At 38.4% G+C, this 19,481-nt stretch overlaps 1 protein-coding gene across 5 annotated transcripts in view; it reads left to right on the top strand.

Moving 5' to 3' along the window:
* The window catches only part of LOC144051863 (cell adhesion molecule 1-like), a 321,818-nt gene that overhangs the window by 145,581 nt on the left and 156,756 nt on the right, over positions 1-19,481 (top strand). Inside the window, exon 1 of one of the 5 annotated variants that reach the window (XM_077565412.1) lies at positions 3,644-3,862. The exons of the other annotated variants lie outside the window; for them this stretch is intronic. The gene's annotated coding sequence lies outside the window, so the exon portion shown is untranslated. Of the gene's footprint in view, positions 1-3,643; positions 3,863-19,481 lie in introns of those variants that run through there. 5 annotated transcript variants of the gene reach the window in all.

The following is a 19,481-nucleotide window of genomic DNA, read 5'->3' as shown; positions in this document are numbered from 1 at the left end:
TCACTTTCCCATCATTCGTCCCCTTTTAACAGGTTTTGCGCCTTCCGCCTCGGGGACGTCATGCTCTTGATTTCATCTTGGTGACGACACACCATCTTAATTACTGTCGGACGTGGCGCTCCAATCCGTCTTTGTCAGGCTGATCGGGAGTGTGCAGACCAAGCACAACGGGCCCGACCGGGAGCCTATTGATTATTTCTCATACTTGAGTCATTGCACTGCACGCACACGCACACGCACACACACGGGAGGCAATAGAGCTAATGGAAGGGGAAAGTCAAAGTCACATTGTTTACATCGCAGATGACAACCAAATGTATTTGGGAGGAAATATGGGCCTGACGTGCCGCCTCTCAAATGACACTGTGTTTTGTATCGAACAAGACGCTGCTCAACCATCAACCAGTCCACTCAAAACATGTCATGTTTCATCCTTAAGGGGAATATCATGGATCCGTTCATCGTGTACGAAAATGTCGACGTATGTGTTTACAACATCAGGCAGTGAGACTGAGCAGATAGAGAGCAACCAGACATGAATAATCAATACAGTACCATACGTGCGGACTCTAAACATACGTAGAGGGTCACTCAATGTGCTTCACATAGTTACAAAACATTTAACTCATTCACTCCCAGCCATTTTCACTGAAGCAACCCCCTTCGCTCCTGGCTGTTTTACCGGATTTTGACTGATTAAAGTCACTTCTTTTATCAGGAAAAAAAAAAAAAAAAAATCGATGTTTCAGTTGTGCAGCAATTAGCATTAGAATATAGCTAGCTTTCATCATTATTCAAAATCTGTTTAAAACACTGGGGGAAAGAGCCTTCTTGCAACATGGCCCTGGTTGATCTCTTATACTCTGCTGCCACCTGCTGGCAACTACCATTGCTTCAACCGTTCTCTGCAGTTCAGAGGCTGCATCAAAGCCTTCTGTATGCTCTAGCACAAAAAAAACATAAACCTACCATGGGACCATGGCAGTATTTAAAATAGAATGTGTTTATATACGGTTTTAGGAGCAAATGAGTTAAAGGCAAACAAGTTAAAGACAGTAAAATAAAAAACGGACTTTGAAAGGGATAATGCACACTAATCAACATTTTACAATGTAAATGTGCCCAAGTTAGCTAAGTTAAGCTAATTATCATTAGCAATTTAGGATTGTTCATTATTGAAAAATAAAATCTTTTAGGGTTTGACTCTCATCACTCAACTCAACTCTTTACTTATAGAACCGTTTTGGAATGGACCCCAGGGGCAGCAGATAGAAAGAAAACAGCAGAGGCCCCAGAATTGAACCCTGTGGATCGCCACACATTCGGTTGTTCATGTGAATTCATACTGCGCATATTTGTCTGACCGCTTTCTTTCTTTCTTTTTTTTGTCCCGACATAGTACTGTATATGAAGTGATTACAATAATAAAAACAGCATATGACATCATCACAACAGTCACACGTCGACTACTAAGCGCAACGCAGCACAGGTAAGCAATATAGCCGCTAAGCAACGATGGCCACTAGAACCACTCATTTCAACTATGCTATGAATATAAATATTATACTCTCATTGACAATTTGAATTTGTGATCCGTGATCAAGCTTGTAACTAAATGTCCTCATTTCAAATCAACCGAGCCCTCAAGAATGTTATCGTTCAACTCAATGTGACCATCTGGAGCTCTTCAGCCTGCCTAAATAACAGTATAAAACGATGCACTGTACTACTTTATACAGATGTGAATGATCTCAATCCTAGTGTTGTTTCTGCTGTTTACACAACAGTTGATTGCTCTCTTTGTTGCACGCCATGCTTCTAAAATTAGACCTAACCCCACAGTGGTTTGGCCAGTAATTAGGAGCTAATACCATCCCCAAATCATCACAAGTTTTTGTTCCTTTTTACTTTCTTTCGTCCCTCTGGGGCTGTTTTTGTTGGGTCCTCCTTAATGAGCCGTGGGCTTTATATAACAATTGACTGAAAATGTTTTTTTGTTTCTTTTGTGTTGTTTCTGTGCTGGAAGCTTGATGCACTTGTACAAGCAGTAGTTGAACTGCTTCAAAGTGGCTGGGAGGGTAACTCGATTATGGTTTATGGATTTCAGTATTTCTTTGGGGGTGCAGAGCCATAGTTCGGTCCATTTTTGGTCATCTCTTAATTTGGTTGTTTGTCACCATTATTTGACTTTTTGATTGACACTTTCAGAGAGGCATTCATTGAATCATTGTGCTTGTAGACGGGGCCAGACTAATTAATTGGCTGATAATTAGCGCTTGAAAAATCTGCAAAAGTACCTGCCGATTTTTAGAGATTTTTTTTAATACATTGACACAAGACTAAATAAATGAATGAATAAAAAATCACCCCAAAAATAAGCCGATTTTCGCAAATTTTTCTTTCGATTGTGAAGTTAAACAAATATAAATAATAATAATAATAATAATAATAATAATAATAATAATAATAACAAAAATAAATAAATAATAATGTCACAAAGAACAAAGTATTGTCAATATTCTGCCTGTAATTATCATATTTATTGTAAAAATCAATTACTCCTGATAATTTTTGGGGGGGATTAATTGGTCAACTAATTAAATTTAATAGGTATTTGCCTGAAAAATTAGTAATGTAACGTATAAATAGTATAAATAATTTGTGCCCTACATGTAGACATGTGCCACATGACAGCTACTATTATGGCACCATGTGCAAAAAGTATCAGCTTAGTGCTCTCAACTTTTTGAGTGCAGAAAATGAACTTTGCTCGGTTCTCATGCTGTTTATCGAGCGTATGGATTTTTTTTCCCTGCAAGGCTCTGCGTCGGGCGTGAAAAAAAGAAGAAGATCCGTCTCTCTTGTGTGCTGACTGTCCGCTGGTTTTATGTGTTCTAGTTGCTACCACCACTCACTCATGTGCGGTTATTAAGCCTGTCATTTGTGTGCTCTTTATTCACCACCACTTTGAATCTTTTTAAAATAGATTATTCCATCAAATAATCACACCCAATATAGTTGAAATTTAAATGTATTTATTTATTTATTTAATTAAATTTAAAAAAAAATTTATTAGCATATAACTACACCAACAAAATTAGCCTATGCTAAATGGTTAGCAATTAGCGAGCTAGCGATGACCATTTAATGTAAACAAATACTTTATTTCACACATACATCATATCTACTTTACAAATGCAATAGCGTCTTAAAAATCACTTGATGATGCTTCAACAATACTGGAGTTGCCTGTGTTAATAATAATAATAATTTACATACATACATTTTATTTGTAATGCACTTTATATTTCAACAATCTCAAATTGCTGCAGAGTAAAAAAAAAATCGAACAAAAAGCTTTTGAAAATAGAAAAGTGTGAAAAAAGAGTGTGTTGGAGCCATTATCTCTAAAGGGAGTTAGAATTACTAAATTATTGAGTTCATAGAGAAGATAAGTCAAGTTGAAATAAGCAAGTATGCAAGTTGTACGTTTTGTGTTACTTTTGCTTTGCTTTTGAAGTCTTAAGACCATAGTGTGGTAATTTATGTTTTGTATGCCCCCCACTGGCCAGGTTTGGCTACTACATTTAGATGTGTACACTTCCTTCTGGGAAAATGAAAAAGCAAGATGGCTGCCTTAGCTCTGGTTGTGTGTGTATGTGTGTGTATATGTGTGTGTGGGAGTGGGAGACAAGCTATAGGCAGGCCTCTTGACTTGTTAAGGTTTTTCAAGCGTTATTAGCATTATGTATGATATTCTGCAATATTTCAAGACAAAATTATTTTTGTTCATGAATCAACTCCTCAAACTACCCAACATCCATAACCCGGTTCCTGACCTCATCGCCTGAGCAAACAATTGGTGAGTCAAATGCATTGTAGCCCTGCTTAGACCTGCACTTGTCTTTGAATTAAGAATGTGGAAATCCTTGTGGAAATGGCACAAACAAATTGAATCTCGTGTTAGCTACAATGAGCTCAATAACTTCCTGTCCCACTGCTTGCGTCTACAAAAAAAAGGTCAGTGTAGAAACATGGACGGCAGCGCAAACATGCTCCTGAGGTGGGCATTTTCAGTCGACTTCTTTTTTTCTCCCAGCCCTATTGCAAACCCAGTGAATGCTATGTATTTATGGACATAGTATGTATGGATGTCAAGACCAGTGAGAGGCGGATGTGGCCTGAACCACTCTCGATAAAATGCGTGTAATGGCTTCCATTGTTATTGAAGGCTTAATATTGTTTGTTAGCGACAAAGCTACACTTAGGTGTACCTTGGAAAAGTGCTGTGAAAGGGTTGTTTCAGGACTCAACGCATTACGAGACCTGTATTCATTAGTTTTCGAGGTGTTGATGGATTTTGCCTGTGTGTTTAGTCGAACCACCTTAAAAACCACCCGAGGTGACAGTGGCGATAATATTTCTATACAGCGGTGATTCCTAACCACTGTGCCGCGGCGCATTAGCGTGCCGGGAGAGATCATCAGGCGTGTCACGAGAAATGATTCCATTTCATTCATTTGGTCCTAAATTATTCACTGCCTGTCTTTGTTCATCTATTTATGCCAGCGACATACAGTGATAGTCGGACCAATGAAATGGTCTTCCACGAGAGAGCACCTTGTTTAATGGAAATTAATAGTCGCAAAAACTTTATTAACTGGCCATTCAGCATGTTGAGGAAAATTTCCTGCGGTGGTTTCTTAAAATAAATAATTGTGTTTTTCCACCTACTACTGTCAAGTTATACTATACAAATGTGTGATTAACTAATTTGCTCCCAAAAAAAACGTATAAATATGTTCTATTTTAAATGTTTTAAGTCTCCCAAAGACGTATTTATACAGGTTTTTATTTTATTTATATTTTTAAGCTCAAGCATAATAAAAGCAAGCAAGAAGGCTTTGATGCAGTCTCTGAACGGCAGAGAACAGGTGAAGCAATGGTAGTAATTACAAAAACGGCCAGCAGGTGGCAGCAGAGTATAAGAGATCAACCAGGGTCATGTTGCAAACAAGCTGAAGTTCAAAACAGAATCGTGAATAATGATGAAACTTAGCTATACTTTAATGCTAATGCTGCAAAACAGAAATAGATGCAGAGTTATTTGTAGTCTCTGCTTTGCAGTTTTTTTCCCCTTTTCTGGTTGACTTTAAGGGGAGTTTGGCTATAACTCCCTTTTATATGTTCCGAGATATGAAAGTAATTTTTTAAATAAAGACAAGTATAAAATAATTTTACAACTCCAGTCAGGGATTCACAGGAACACACATCAATACATGTAAACAGGCCTCATGAAAAAGAATAGCTCATCCAGACCTCATAAAATGGCGGCATATTGTTATTGTGAGGAAGCTGGCGAGTGGAGTTAATGCCTATGAGCACTAAGGTGACATCCATCAATTCAGACGTTTTATTGGAAATGGTGGATGGGCTGCTCGGGAGATGTAAATGGTTTTGTTAGCGTGCGGCTACGCTTGGGCGGGCCTGGAGGTGCATTGTGACAGAATGAATGGGTTTGACCTGGAGGATGCTGTATTGCTCTCGATCTAAATATCAGTCAACATGTCACTCGGGATTCATGAAAAAGTTTCTCCATCCAGTTAAGAGTCTCGGTGTCGTCATTCATTGCACTGTACACTGATTTTCATTGTATATTGTATTTTATTTTATTTTTTTACTCAATTTTCCCTACAGTATCAATTTAACAAGTCTGTCAGGCATAAGTGCAGTGATAGTTTGTTTCTGCCTGAATCTCATTTGAGGAGAATTTTTCCCACAAGTATGTCCCACAGGTTCTTAATAGGGTTGAGGTCAGGGGATGATGGTGGCCACACCACCATTTTGCCCTCCATGTCTCGCAGAATTACTGTTTTTAGGTCTGGGAAGTCAACCCCCCAAACATTTGGGACAATAATATGTTCTATGCAGCCCAACTAGTCTAAATATGGCATTATATATGAGTTAAGAAGCAAAATCCAGCCGTTTTTATCCATCTCAGCGGGCGGCCATTTTACCACTTGCTGTCGATTGAAGATGACATCAATGTTGCTCATGTCTCAGGTAACAACCAATCACAGCTCAGCTTCAGAAAACAGATGACAACCAATCACAGCTCAGCTTCAGAAAACAGGTGACCTGTCATTGGTTGTTGACTGAGCCCTGAGCAACTGTGATGTCATCTTCAGTCGACAGCAAGGGGCAAAATGGCTGCCCCCTGACATGGATAAAAACGTCTGGATTTTGTTTCATAACTCATATCCCACAAATGTAATATTAATCAGAATGTAATTTTTAGACTAGTGAGGTCACATATTATGTTTATGGTTGACTTCCGCTTTAAGGATGTTCTAAGAGTTCTGAAAAGGGTTTAGGTCAGGGGGTGATCTCATTTGAGGATGCTTCAAATTTCTATTTGGTGGTTTGGTTAGCCCTTCGAGATATAAATTTCCAAATTTCAAAGGTTCTCAATAGAGTTCCGGTGAGGGGATTGATGCAGTTTTTGTCCTTTTACACCCACAGTTCACAGAGCTATTTATGGAGTCATTGACGGATAAGGATTTCACCTGACCCAACACAGTTTATTTTATTATAAAAACACATAAAATATTTATTATTTAGCTTCTATTATTGACAAAATTTAGGACATATATAATTTAGGACATATATCTATCATGGAAATTATTTTCAACTGAAATCAAAGTTATGAGGCTAACAATTAGCCATCTAAACAAAACAAGCTAGCTAGCCACACAAGTAAAAAATTTTATTATTTAAAACATTATTATTATTTTTTTTACATAGTTGTGAGAGAGTACAAAGCGGATAACTGCTCCCATGTGGATGATACGACTCCTGTCTTTAATTGTATTTCAAAATAATAGTCCCAAACTGGTTATTGCTTATTGGCTAATTCATAACATGGGCATCACGAGCTAATCCGTCAATGAACCGTAATCTATGCCAGGAAACGGTCACTTAGAAACATTTCTAATATACAGAATATTTCTGTTCTGAAGCCAAACTGGTGAGCTATTTTTTAGAACAGGCTGGTCATGTTGTCCTTGGGGCTACCTGTCCTTCCTGTGCGTAACTGCTCACCCTCCCCTCCATGCTTCCTGAGAAGGAAAAAAAAAAAAGTTAATTTGAGGCAATTAATTTCAAAGAGGCGGCTAGATTATCGGCATATGCAAGAGGTGGGTAACTATGAAGGCGTACTGATCCAAGTTAGGATTTGCTTCACGCTTCTAAACATGTACAACACAAATTCTATTTGTCACCTTCATCAAAACATCTCGTGAAGTTTGAGCTGATTGTTTCTCACCGGGAGAGCGCAAACAGTTCTTTTATTCTCCAATCACGTTCCCTGCCAGTTTAACTTCCCCTTCAGAATGACGTGACATTGAATTGCAAATGACAGCAAATGTAGAAGTTTTTAACAAGGTGTGACAGCAACCCGAATCCTCCCAATTAACATCATAATCCGTTCTGATTTAGTGCCAGGGGAAAGTGGGGTGAAATCCCTTTGCTGGCGTTCCGCGAAGATGCTTCGACTCTCGCGCCGGCGTATTTGCATGCAGCTGTGTATCATTTTGACACTCAACCGCCCCCCTCCCCCCACCACCTATTCTTTCACTGTATCTCATCTACTATTTATTTAAATAGCGGCCTCGGCCCAGTGGAGGTTAACACTGCGTAATCCGTCCGAATGTTTGATTTCAGATAGAGAGGGTTTGGGATTGTTTTTTTCCTTCTCTCAATGTGTGTTGAGTAGGGCCGGATGATTTTGAAAAATAATCAAATTCTGATCCCTTACCCGACCTCAATATTGTGATTGCGATTTAATGTGATTATTTTTTTAAGGTCCTCTTCCCACGAATTCTACCATGAATTAATATGAAATAATGTAATCTTTTAAGCATTAATTTCACAAAATTAGATCAGAAAGTATAAGTCAGTAAATCATAAGTCAAATTACAACAATAATGCAAACAGGAAGTAACTTAGTGTTGTCAACTTGAGGTTCAAAAAACTCCAAATATTCGCAATATATGAATTGTTTATGACCTGAAATGGTCATTCTCTTCTCACACTCTGTGCCTCGGGCAAGAAAACAGAATAAATAATGAATTGTCTTCCAATAGAAGGCGTGAAATGAGAGTGCTAAGGTGTATTACAAAGTCTAACCGATCAATTTGAGTTTCTTTCAAAAAAAATAAAAAATAAAAAATCATTACATTTTAGTGACATTTGTGCACCGTAATAAATAATCATAATGCTCGTTACGATTTCTCAACCAGAACCTGCTTTCTGTGGCCCTGTCATTATGTTCCGTCTTTTATTGGTATTTAATGTTAAAATACGTGACTTTAATAGACGTGCATAAAACTTAAGCTGAAATGTAAGTTGACAACATTGAAATGAATAACTTCCTTCTGTCCTTAACACCTGCTTTTACATAAAAAAAAAAATAAATACTAATCGAGCAATTACTGCCGTCTCTTGAAATGTTGAGCGGAATAAAGACAGACGGCTTTCACGGCCCCCGTTTTAATGGCGTAAAGCGCACATCTTTTTAATATCCGTACAGGAGGTCCTCAGTTTACGATGGTTTTGACATTTGAGGTTTCACCGTTGTAAGCGCTAATGCAGTAGTTTGCCGCTGTACTTACTGTTTTTCATTTTGTTTTATATTTATGCCATTCAAGTAATTTGGGCACAATTTTTTACTGTTATTATGAATGAACGTATAAATGTATTGCTAGTCTTTATATTGTATATTGCGAGGTGTGTTTTTTTTCCTTTCTCTTTCTCGCGTTAGCACTCACATAGGCCAACCGCTGAAGAGTCGGTATCTTGGTCTGTTTCCCGAAGACAAAATAGAGCCCAACTGATTCAGATATTTGGGAGAATAAAATTCAGATAATTAGCCAATTAGTAATTTTAATTTTTTTAATTTTTTTTTTATATATATATAATGAATAATAAAATAACGTGTTCCCTTAATGCTTACAATAAAGATATTGACATTACTTGGTCCTTTAGTATTTACACAGAGGAAAAATCGGCAAGAATCTGTTGATTAAAAAAAAATGTAGGGGCCGTTTTTTCAGCTAATATCGTTCGATTAGATCGACTGGCCGATCAATTGCTACTATCCATGGGAATGCTTTCATTAGCTCTGAGCTCTGCTCACCTTTTTTGGAGTTTTAGAACAACACTATTAGATCCCATACAAGACGTTTGTCATTTGCACAACCTTGGCTAGAATAAAGCACAAGTTAAAACAAGCAATCATACCTTTTTGCAAGAAGGCTAATTTTGCAGTCGAGGAGGTTTTCGGTCCAATCTGTCTCCATTCGTAGCTCAGATTTTGACCTTGTGTGTGTGTGTTAGCAAGACTGGAAGCACTTTTTGGCATCCGGTCTCAAGGTCCAGTGAGGGATGCAAGTGGGAAAATGAATCAAGCGGCCTTTTTGTTTTTTTTTCAGTTAAGGTCAGAACTCTTACCCTTAATTGAACTCTCGTTGTACTTTATAAATCTAAGAGTTCTTAAATGCAGCCTCAGTAGCTTTTAGATCACAATTACTATTTTTTGTGTGCCTTGGTGTCGCAATACTAGACTGTCAAGGAAATCATTTTTCACTACAAATGATCAGGTGACATTCTCTCGGTGTGTACGCACAAATTTGCGCTTAAATTTTGCGTACACACATTTGATGAACAAATTTGCGATTCATCAATAAGTTCGTCCTTGAATATGCGCGTACTGCGCGAACAAATTATTTAAAAAATACCGGTAAAATAAAATCTTTTTTTCTAGCTAAAAATGTTTTTGTACTGGCACTTGAACGTTATTTGTAAATTATTATTTTACAACCAAAAGTCCCTTGTCAGTCTTGTTTTTGTTGTTTTGTAGTTTACATTTTCGCACGTGTGCTCGATTTATCCTGTTCTCTCCTAACTCTTTTACCGGCAAAAACGTTTAATGACGTATACTAAAATCCAAATGAATGCCGCCAAAAACGTTTATTGACCCCCCCCTCAGTGGCTAGTGCAAGTTGTTGCGCAGCGCTGCCTAGTCAATGGGCTTGTGAAATCAAAAACACCCACTAACTATGGCCAGCAGATGGCAGCATTGTATCTCTTTTCAATGGGCTCCCGTAGTATGAAATTACAATGAAACATGACAAATCTGATGAAATAGAACAAAGTGAATGATCAAAGCCTTTGTCACATTAAATCTAATTCACAGTGTCACTAAACACAAAATATTAGTGTCAAAGTCACTGTTGTGCTGAAAATGTATCTTTTCACAAAAAGCTTGTTTTCTCTTTAACTTTTCAATTTTCGCTCGATGTCACTCAAATGACCTATTTTCAAATGGTGATTACTAAAGAACGGAATAAGGTAGATACTTTTTTTTTTGTAATGAAAGAATGGAACACGATCTTTGTGGTCCTCGTCATGTTTATGTAGTCATAGCACACAATATTCAGTTTGCCTTGAAAGAGTTAAAATGCTCGAAATCGGTTGGCACTGTCGGGGTTGTTTTTTGGATAAGGAGTGGCAGTAAAAGAGCTAATAAAGTGATAATCGCGGCACCTTTGACGATTTTGTCGATAAGCGGATAAAAACAGAAGGAGCCTTCACGGCTACACGGATGACAGACTGTCGGATGGCAGCCGGCGGGTCGGCACCTGTCTGTCAAGACTTTATTCTAATTGGCGGTGACACTATTAGCAGCCGGCTGTCGTCTCACTCGGGCAAGTGACGCCTGCAACGACGCCTTCGTTGCCGGTAAACAAACTTTTAGTGTGACAAGCGTCTTGTTAAACGCTGTCATAGACACGTGTCAGACAAGGCAATTGCATGTGTTTTAGCCACGCGTCGGTCACCTCTGCATATTCATCGCCTCTTAGGATGCAGTTTATGGCAAAGCAAAGCTATTTACTCTCGGCGAACCCTGAACAGTTAGGCCATCAACGGCGTAATTACCGAGTATTAAAGCGTCACGTTGACACCCGAGTCGGGATGGCCTGCGAGTTGGTTTGTTTGCGAATCATAATCACCGTTTATTTACGAGAGCCATCGATGCTTCCTTTTCCGTCAAAAGAGGAGATGTGAAGGTGACTCTTGTGGCGTCAGACACGCGAGAGGCTTTCAGACAAGCTGTCTCCTCTCAGCCAGCCTTTTAAATCATCATCACTCCAGCCAGCTGCATGACAGTTGTCGTGATGTATCGCCATTGGTATACTGGCAAAGCGCCATCGCTTGTTTAAACAGCCGCGGTCAGAAAATGCGTCCAATGTGACGCAAAGTTTCGTTAAGAATGAATCCAAATTTTGTTTTTTTAAGGTGATAAGTGACCAATTTTTACATTTATAATTTTTTATCTAAATCCCAAAAATAATGTTACGGACTGATTGGTCAGTTTTTAAAACAACTTACAATAAACAACTTACAATATGTTCTATGCACCCCCACTAGTCTAAACACAATATTCTGATTAATATTGCGTTAATTAAGCAGAAAAATACAAGATTTTTCCCCATCTCAGGGGGCGGCCATTTTGTCACATACCATCGACTGAAAATGACATCACAGTGCCTAAGGCAGGTGTGTCAAATATACGGCCCACGGGCCAGAACTGGTCCCTCATGGGGGTCCAATCTGGTCCGTGACGACGTCACTAACATTAACAGTTTAATTAATTTTGTCCACTAGACGACCACTTAAATGACATTCAGAGATTTTGTGATTTGATGCAATTTTGCGCTCATTTTTGTTAAGAACTTTCAGATTAGTCTGCATTAAAAAAAATAATGGGAAGATTTTCAGAATGTACTTATAATTATTTGCACTGAAAAAATATTTTGACCTGTCATTATTTATAGCTGATTAGGGCAATACTGGTCCAGCCCACTTGAGATCAACTTTGGGTGAAATGGACCCCCGAGTTCAGTTCAATTGAATTCAAAATTTGTATTTCATTCTTTAAAAAAGAAATGAAAGGGGACAGAAAGAAGTGAAACTTATGATATTTGGGTTGGACTCCGCCGTTGCAAACTGCCTAGAGTGAGCGGGTCGGCGAAACAAGGAAGTGATGACAGTGGACAAGATCGTCGTCGCTGACCCGCTCACTCGACCATTGAAAGGCAATTTGCGTCTGCAGCATGAAATCAATAAATGTGAGAGCAGCACGTTTTTATTGATTGATTGATATTTAATTCTATTTATATATTAATTTTTGTATTTATTTTTATTTTTCGAATCTCGCTTTTTATTTTTGTTTTTATTTTTACTTTTATTTATTTATGGACAGATATTGTTTGTTTTTATTTCCATTTATATTTATTTTTTGTATTACATTTTTGAATGATATTTTTCAAATCCGTTTTTATTTTCACTTTTATTCATTTATTTTTTTATTTTATTTTAAATTTTGGCAGTTTTGGTCCTCCATAAAAACGTACAATCAAGTGGAGCAACCTGTTGGCAATCGTACGTGTGTTTTTTCATGCCAAACTGCAAAATAGGATTCACTTCTGATGCAAATAATAACCAATTTTGACGTATTAACAACAACAATACGGCCGTAGAAATATTCACCGCACGTGTTTTCTTTCTTCCCGTGATGCTTTTTATCTGTCTCAGCCACTTAGTACTGTTTGTGGGCCGGTGTGTGTGTGTGTGTGTGTGTGTGGCCTCAGCTGGGCATTATCTACGCCCAGATTGTCCTTGGACCCCCACGTCTACGTTATAAGCCGGGCTGCAGCCGCCACCATAGATCATCTCCTGCTCTTAAGGCATTTTCTGCCGTGAAAAGCGCTTTAATCCGATTCCGGCATGATCGACGGCAAAGCGTCACCGTGTTTTATTGAGACAATTACACACTCATTACGCATATGTTTGACAAGTTTGCCCTCCTGGCATTGGGAACGCTCACAATTAATCACAAACAGCGGCGTGACAAAAGGAGATAATGAAACGATGAAATATATATCCTGACTGAAGATTATGTGATATTATTGATGGATGGCGGAGCGGGATGTCAGACAATAGCAGCCTTAACTTGATCTATGACTGCCAAGAATATATTTTGGGTCACTTTTGAGGCCGCCATATTTCTTCACTGACGATGTTCCAGTCATCCTTATCAGTCTTGACTTGATATGGGATTTTTTTTTTTTTTTTTGTAACCCTGGGCTTATGCCGAAAAATGAGCATCATTGCACTGGAAGGGGGTAAAAAAAGCATATTTGTTCTAAAGGTGTCTATTTGTCATATTATTTTTGTTTGCGTGAGCTAGCATGAGCCTCGCCATTCACCGTCTCTTTTTAAAGGGCAAGACAAACTTAAACATTTCTTGACATCAATATGTTATATGTGACCTTACTAGACTAAACATGACATTTTTATTCATATTAAATTAGTGGAATATGAGTTCTGCAGCAAAATCCAGCCGTTGTATCCATCTCAGGGGGCGGCCATTTTGCCACTTACTGTCAATTGAAGATGACATCACTCTTGCTCAGGCAACGACCAATCACAGCTCACCTGTTTTCTGAAGCTGAGCTGTGATTGGTTGTTACCTGAGCCCTGAGCAACTGTGATGTCATCTTCAGTCGACAGCAAGTGGCAAAATGGCCGCCTTCTGATAATGATGAAAAAAAAAAAACTGCTGGATTTTGCTGATTAACTCATATTCCACTAACGCAATATTAACCAGAATACCGTATTTAGACTTATTTAGAATTTTTTCCCTTGAAGATTTGGAAGTCCAAGTGCAAGTCGCCATGGCAATGAAATCTGTGCTCAGTTGCAAATGGGGAGGGGTCACAATTACTAACTTGCATGACAGGTGTCAAAGACAATACAAGAAAAAAAAGGTTGTTTTGTTCTGTAAATTTTTTTTTTCCTACCTTGTCTTATAAGTGCCCCAACTTATAACTTATAAGAGTTTTTCGAGTTAGGAGCTAAAATTTCATTTCGATAACCAACGAATCGTCCGACTAATTTAAAACATAAACCGAATAAAATAATGCTAAAGATTTTAATTAATTATTAATATACAGGGGAAATTTTTTTTTTTTTAAAAAAATGCATTTTTTGCCTTGGTGGGGGGGGGGGGGGGTGTTGGATAGGGGAACATTTAAATATCATCATCTTTCAACTCTGCTGTAATGTGTTAATGACGTTTAAAAGAGCTATTGTCGGCTGACCGATTAATCGGTCCTTTAAAGCACACTCAGCAAAACCGAAGGATTAAGCATGGAAAATGAAATTATGCTGAAATTAATAAACCAGGGATATTCTAGGATTAATGTTGCACGTAATGAGTCAAAAATAACCATCATTTTGTTCTAATTTCCGCAGAATAGTCTATTTTATTTTTATTTCAGTCAGACTTGCGATTGCATTGAAACGATGTCAGGACGACCGAAAAGACTTTCAACTTTAATTGCGCCTAAAGGCAGACAAGCGCAGGACGGCGGGATTTGTAATCACGCGGGGAGACGTCGGCCTTCGGTTCAAAGAGCGAGTCGCGATCATGGAGAGTAACAGAAAGCCTTGCCGTTCAAAGAATAACTACTCACCTCAAGGTTGCGAGCGGCGAGGCCTTTTGTGCGGCAAATGGAATACTCAAGGAAGACATAAGTCTCATTAAGAGCCATAAAGGACATCCCTAATAAAATTCTCATCCTGACATGCAAGAGCTCTCCAGTGATGGCTGATTAATTGCCGGTGCAAATGAAAGCATGAGAGAGCCGATGGTTGGGAGGCTGTAATTTATCCTCGGTTGTCCTCACGTGCCTTCGTAGCCCGGGGTGGAGATCGCCCGGCTAGACGGGGTGCGGGGGAGGGACGGCGATTGGGCGGCCTCCAGGAAAATGAAGCTCACCGTTCTCATATGAAGTGCGAGGAAACTCGTTAAGAAGGCGGCGGTTTCTGATGGAGGTCTTAATTGAAGTTTGTTTGTCAGCAGGATTACGCTAAAGACGACATCATCCAATTTCATTTGCGTGGGATTTCGATGAAGTTTTTGTAGAGTTGGGGGTCGGGCAAGCAAAAAAAAAAAAAAAAAAGGCTTTTTTGGGCTGTTTGTGTGTCAGAACGCTGGATGTTCAGGATGTACATAATTTTGGATTCTTTTTTTTTTTTTTTTTACAGAAAAATAAACCTCATATTAAGATCTGTCAAGATTAATTGACAAGTAATGGATTAGCAAATTAATCAACAACTATTTTTAAATCATTCACTCCCAGCCATTTTCACTGAAGCAACCCCCTTCACTCCCGGCTGTTTTACTGGATTTTGACTGATTTTGCCAGGACCACAGAATATTCTCTTCTATTGCTATAAAAACATGGAACCTACCAAAAGAAAGATTAAAGTCTCTTCTTTCTTCAGGAAAAAAAGTATAATTAGCATTAGCTAAATATCTGTTGAAAACACTGGGGAAAAGAGCTTGTTGCAACATAACCTGGCCCCAGAATTGAACCCTGTGGAACGCCATATGTTACGTTACACATGCAAATATTGCACATATTTGTTTGACCACTTTCTTTTTTGGCTTAAAAGTCTTTGTAGACATTTCTCATTCTCATCCTGAACAATTCATTACAAGTCAGTCTACGCTCATAAAAAGTCCACACAGTCAAACCAGAACAACAACAAAAAAAAAACCTTAAGCTATCATGTCCTTTTATATGTCCTGTTGGGGATTTTTTTTTAGCCGGCTGAAGGGCTTTTTGTATCCAAACAGCAGCAGCTCTGCAGTGAAAGCCTCCGAGTGGGCGTCACCCAGTTAACCCCTAACCACAGGGTAAAAGGATATGTAGGCCATCTGGTTGCACTTTTTCTTTTGGTGTGCGGCGTTCAGGCATCGTGCCCACGTGCGCGCTACTGCAGGAGTCGGGTGACGGTCATGAAAGAGCGAAAAGGCTCCAAAAACTCCCAGTGGGACGGCGACATGAATATTCCCGCTCTTATTTTCTGGGCCGCATAAATCGTGACCCCGTCGCATCTGTCCGCACGTTTAAACTTTGATGACCTCAGAAAAGTTTATTTTCAGGTACACTGGCGAGGATATATAAATAGCGTATTTATGATAAGTAGGGCACCTTAATGGGCTGCCACAACAACTAAACGAAATCAATCCATCAATGCATAATTTATTTATACCGCTTATCTAGAGCTTCACCGTGGACCGATTTAGCAGAGCCCTGAATAAAAGCTTAAAAATCAATACACATACACACACAGCTATTAAATAGCAATTTTGATCAGAATCTAATACAAGCAATCTATTCATTTGGAACTCTGGGATGGGGGCCACCTTCATAGTCAGTGAACATCTGAACATACTCATACCTCACCTTTTTAATGAGAATTTACTAGAAAATGGATGTGCGTGTCGTATATCAGTAAACTCAACTCCCAAACCAATTTGTAGTAAAAGTGAAATACATCTGATAAGCTTTGATAATGCTTGTAGCATTTTGCTTTCCTGTTGTTCGGAGAATTGGTTGATCCAGCTCTCTTTCTAGCTCTCTTTCTAGCTCTCTTTCTAGCTCTTTTTGGCTAGCTAGTCAGCTTTCTAACTTGCTAGTTAGCCAGCTTTCTAGCTAGCTAGAAAGAGCTAGCTGCTTGCGCACTAGCTCTTGAATGCTGACTAGCTAGCTAGCTAGAAAGAGCTAGTGCGCAATCCATGTCAATGAATCAATAAATTGAAATATTTTCTTTTAGCTAGCTAAAAAAAAAAAAAAAAAATCATATTTGAATATTACCACCTAATAAAATAAAAATTATTTTGGCTTGAGCTTGTCAAGCGGAACAGGACGGAACAGAGCTGGGGTCCTCAAATGCATCAAAATTGGATCAAGTTGACTTTGGGCGCTGTTGCAGCTCAAAATCAATATTGGACTTTGGCAAGCTATTTACAGTAGCTTGATCATGTTTGACAGAGGCTCTCAGTGTGAGCAAATCACTGGCCAAATGATTTTTGGGGAGGGAAAGAGCAACACAAAGAAAGGGAACCAATCTCAATGTTTTTAACAAATAATGTTTTATTTGATTAGAATCCAATCATCTGTTTTTTTTTTTTTTTTTTACTGTTTAATCTAATAAGCCTGCCAGAAGGACCACTTACGGTTTATTGACTTATTTCTCCCAAAACTGTTAAATGCTTCATGAGAAATGAATTATATGCCGGGCAGTGTGGTGGCTAGTTCATAGTTGGCGAGCAGACTATGGGATGTCGCCTGCCTCTCAGATGGGAAAAGTTCCAGCTCACCGACGACTGTCATTTAACTACTTTTAGTTTTAATATACGCCAAGCTTTACCCTGCAATGTAAAAATGGTCGCATACAATATTGTGGCGTGACCTCGTGTCAGCCTACCGGGAACTCTTTAACAACATGTGGTAGCACGCGCCGATTTAATTTATCTGTGAAATTGTTTTTTTGGTGCTGCTGTTTTGGTTGGCAACAATCCAAATGGGCTTAACAGTTAACACCATAGTGTTGGTGTGTGAACAAGAGTATATGAACTGACATTAGAGCTTAAATTCAACTGAGAGACTAATTTAGTTGCTGCTGTTTTGGTTAGCAACATAGTGCAAATGATATGATATGAGATAATTCATCCGTGACGCTGTTGTGCTGTTTTGGTTAGCAGCAGCATTGAAATGGGCTCAACCGTATTCAGTTTTTTTTTTTATGTGAATGTGTGAACTGGTTTCTACACTTTTGTCCTACTATGAAAAGGAAAGGGGCCTGTTCGAGGAGTGTTAGAGGCAACTTTTAGAGGGATGGCCTTCAATATATTCAGTGTAAACAGTTAAATAACTTTTTTTTTTGCCTGAGTAGAACTAAGAGGACAATAAGGTTTTGCATCTTCCAACAAATGAATTTGTAGTTTGAGGTGTGACAGCAGTTAGAAGCGTAAGTGAAGGAGCAAAAATAATCAAATGACACCCACCTTGGGATTTAATAAGCCAGAAAACACTCATTTCACCTTTGAGTGCATGTGTGCTGTATTTAATTCCTAAAGAAAATATTCTACTTTGCTTTGAGTGCACAGCAAGACTGCATGCAGCACAAGAGACATAAATGATGTGTCATTTAGGCCTTCATCAATGACAATATTTATTTAACTTTCAAGTTACATGTTGAAGTGGCGGAGCTTCGTTTTTTTTTTTTTTTAAAGTACGTTAAGATTTTTTGGTAAGCTTCCGTTATCAAAATTTCACAACTTTCTCTGTTCGGAATTTTTTTTTTTTATATCATATATATATTTATATCATATATTTTTTTTTTATCACTTTTTTAAATTATTATTCTTATTTTTTTTTACATATTATAAATGCTGGGAGAAGACAAATAGCTTATAATAGGTAGTTTGAACTTTTATTTGAGTGCTACATATGCAACTATTTTCTACTTTTGCAGAATGGCACAAACATTTTTGGCGGATATTTTGTTTGAAAACAACAAACCTGTACCAAATTACCAGATGTCCCACTTTTCCAGCCATCATAATGGGTTGTTCAGGGAATTAGCCAAAACTACGCCACTTAATTTCCTGGCAAAATGTTGCGGTTCCTGTTGCTTTGCCGCCCACCAAAAGTTCAACGCATAAACGACACAACAGTCCAGGCCACTCAACCAAATATATAAATATTTTTTGGGTTAGCACCATATGGTCACATTAAAGTCGTGTACATGCCCATTAAGTACTATTTTATAGTTAGCTTATAAAAGTAGCTATGTTTTCCACTGTTAGAAGTGTGTTAAGCCTTGTTTGTTTTTTTGTTTTTTAAACATTGACTTTGCCTTCACGTAGCATTCTTTAGCATTAGGATTAGCTTGCGCCAGCAGAACATGACCATGATAATGTGTGATATTTTGGCACTGTTTTAAGTCCTATTTTCCTCTGTTTAGCATGGATGCAGACTTTTGTTAGCATCTCTTTGAGCTAGCCTCATTTCACTTGTACTAGCAGTGTTCGCTACATGTTTTGGTTTTCATTAAATTTAGCCTCTGACAGCGCCATCATGCTATCCAAGACAAACACCAGATGCGAGCAGCAATGCAATACATTTTGACGAGTGTTATTTCAGAGCTAAGCATTATTCGTGTGATTTGGCTTATTTTGGCACTGTTTTAAGTCCTATTTTCCTCTGTTAAGCTTGGATGAAGACTTTTGTTAGCATCTCTTTGAGCTAGCCTCATTTCACTTGTACTAGCAGTGTTCGCTACATATTTTGGTTTTCATTAAATTTAGCCTCTGCGCCATCATGCTATCCAAGACAAACACCAGATGCGAGCAGCAATGCAATACATTTTGACGAGTGTTATTTCAGAGCTAAGCATTATTCGTGTGATTTGGCTTATTTTGGCACTGTTTTAAGTCCTATTTTCCTCTGTTTAGCTTGGATGAAGACTTTTGTTAGCATCTCCTTGAGCTAGCCTCA

The sequence above is a fragment of the Vanacampus margaritifer genome, chromosome 5 (genome assembly GCF_051991255.1).
Source record: "Vanacampus margaritifer isolate UIUO_Vmar chromosome 5, RoL_Vmar_1.0, whole genome shotgun sequence".
Lineage (NCBI taxonomy): Eukaryota > Metazoa > Chordata > Actinopteri > Syngnathiformes > Syngnathidae > Vanacampus > Vanacampus margaritifer.
The sequence above is the reverse complement of the archived record's forward strand: the minus strand, read 5'-3'. Positions and strand labels throughout refer to the sequence as shown.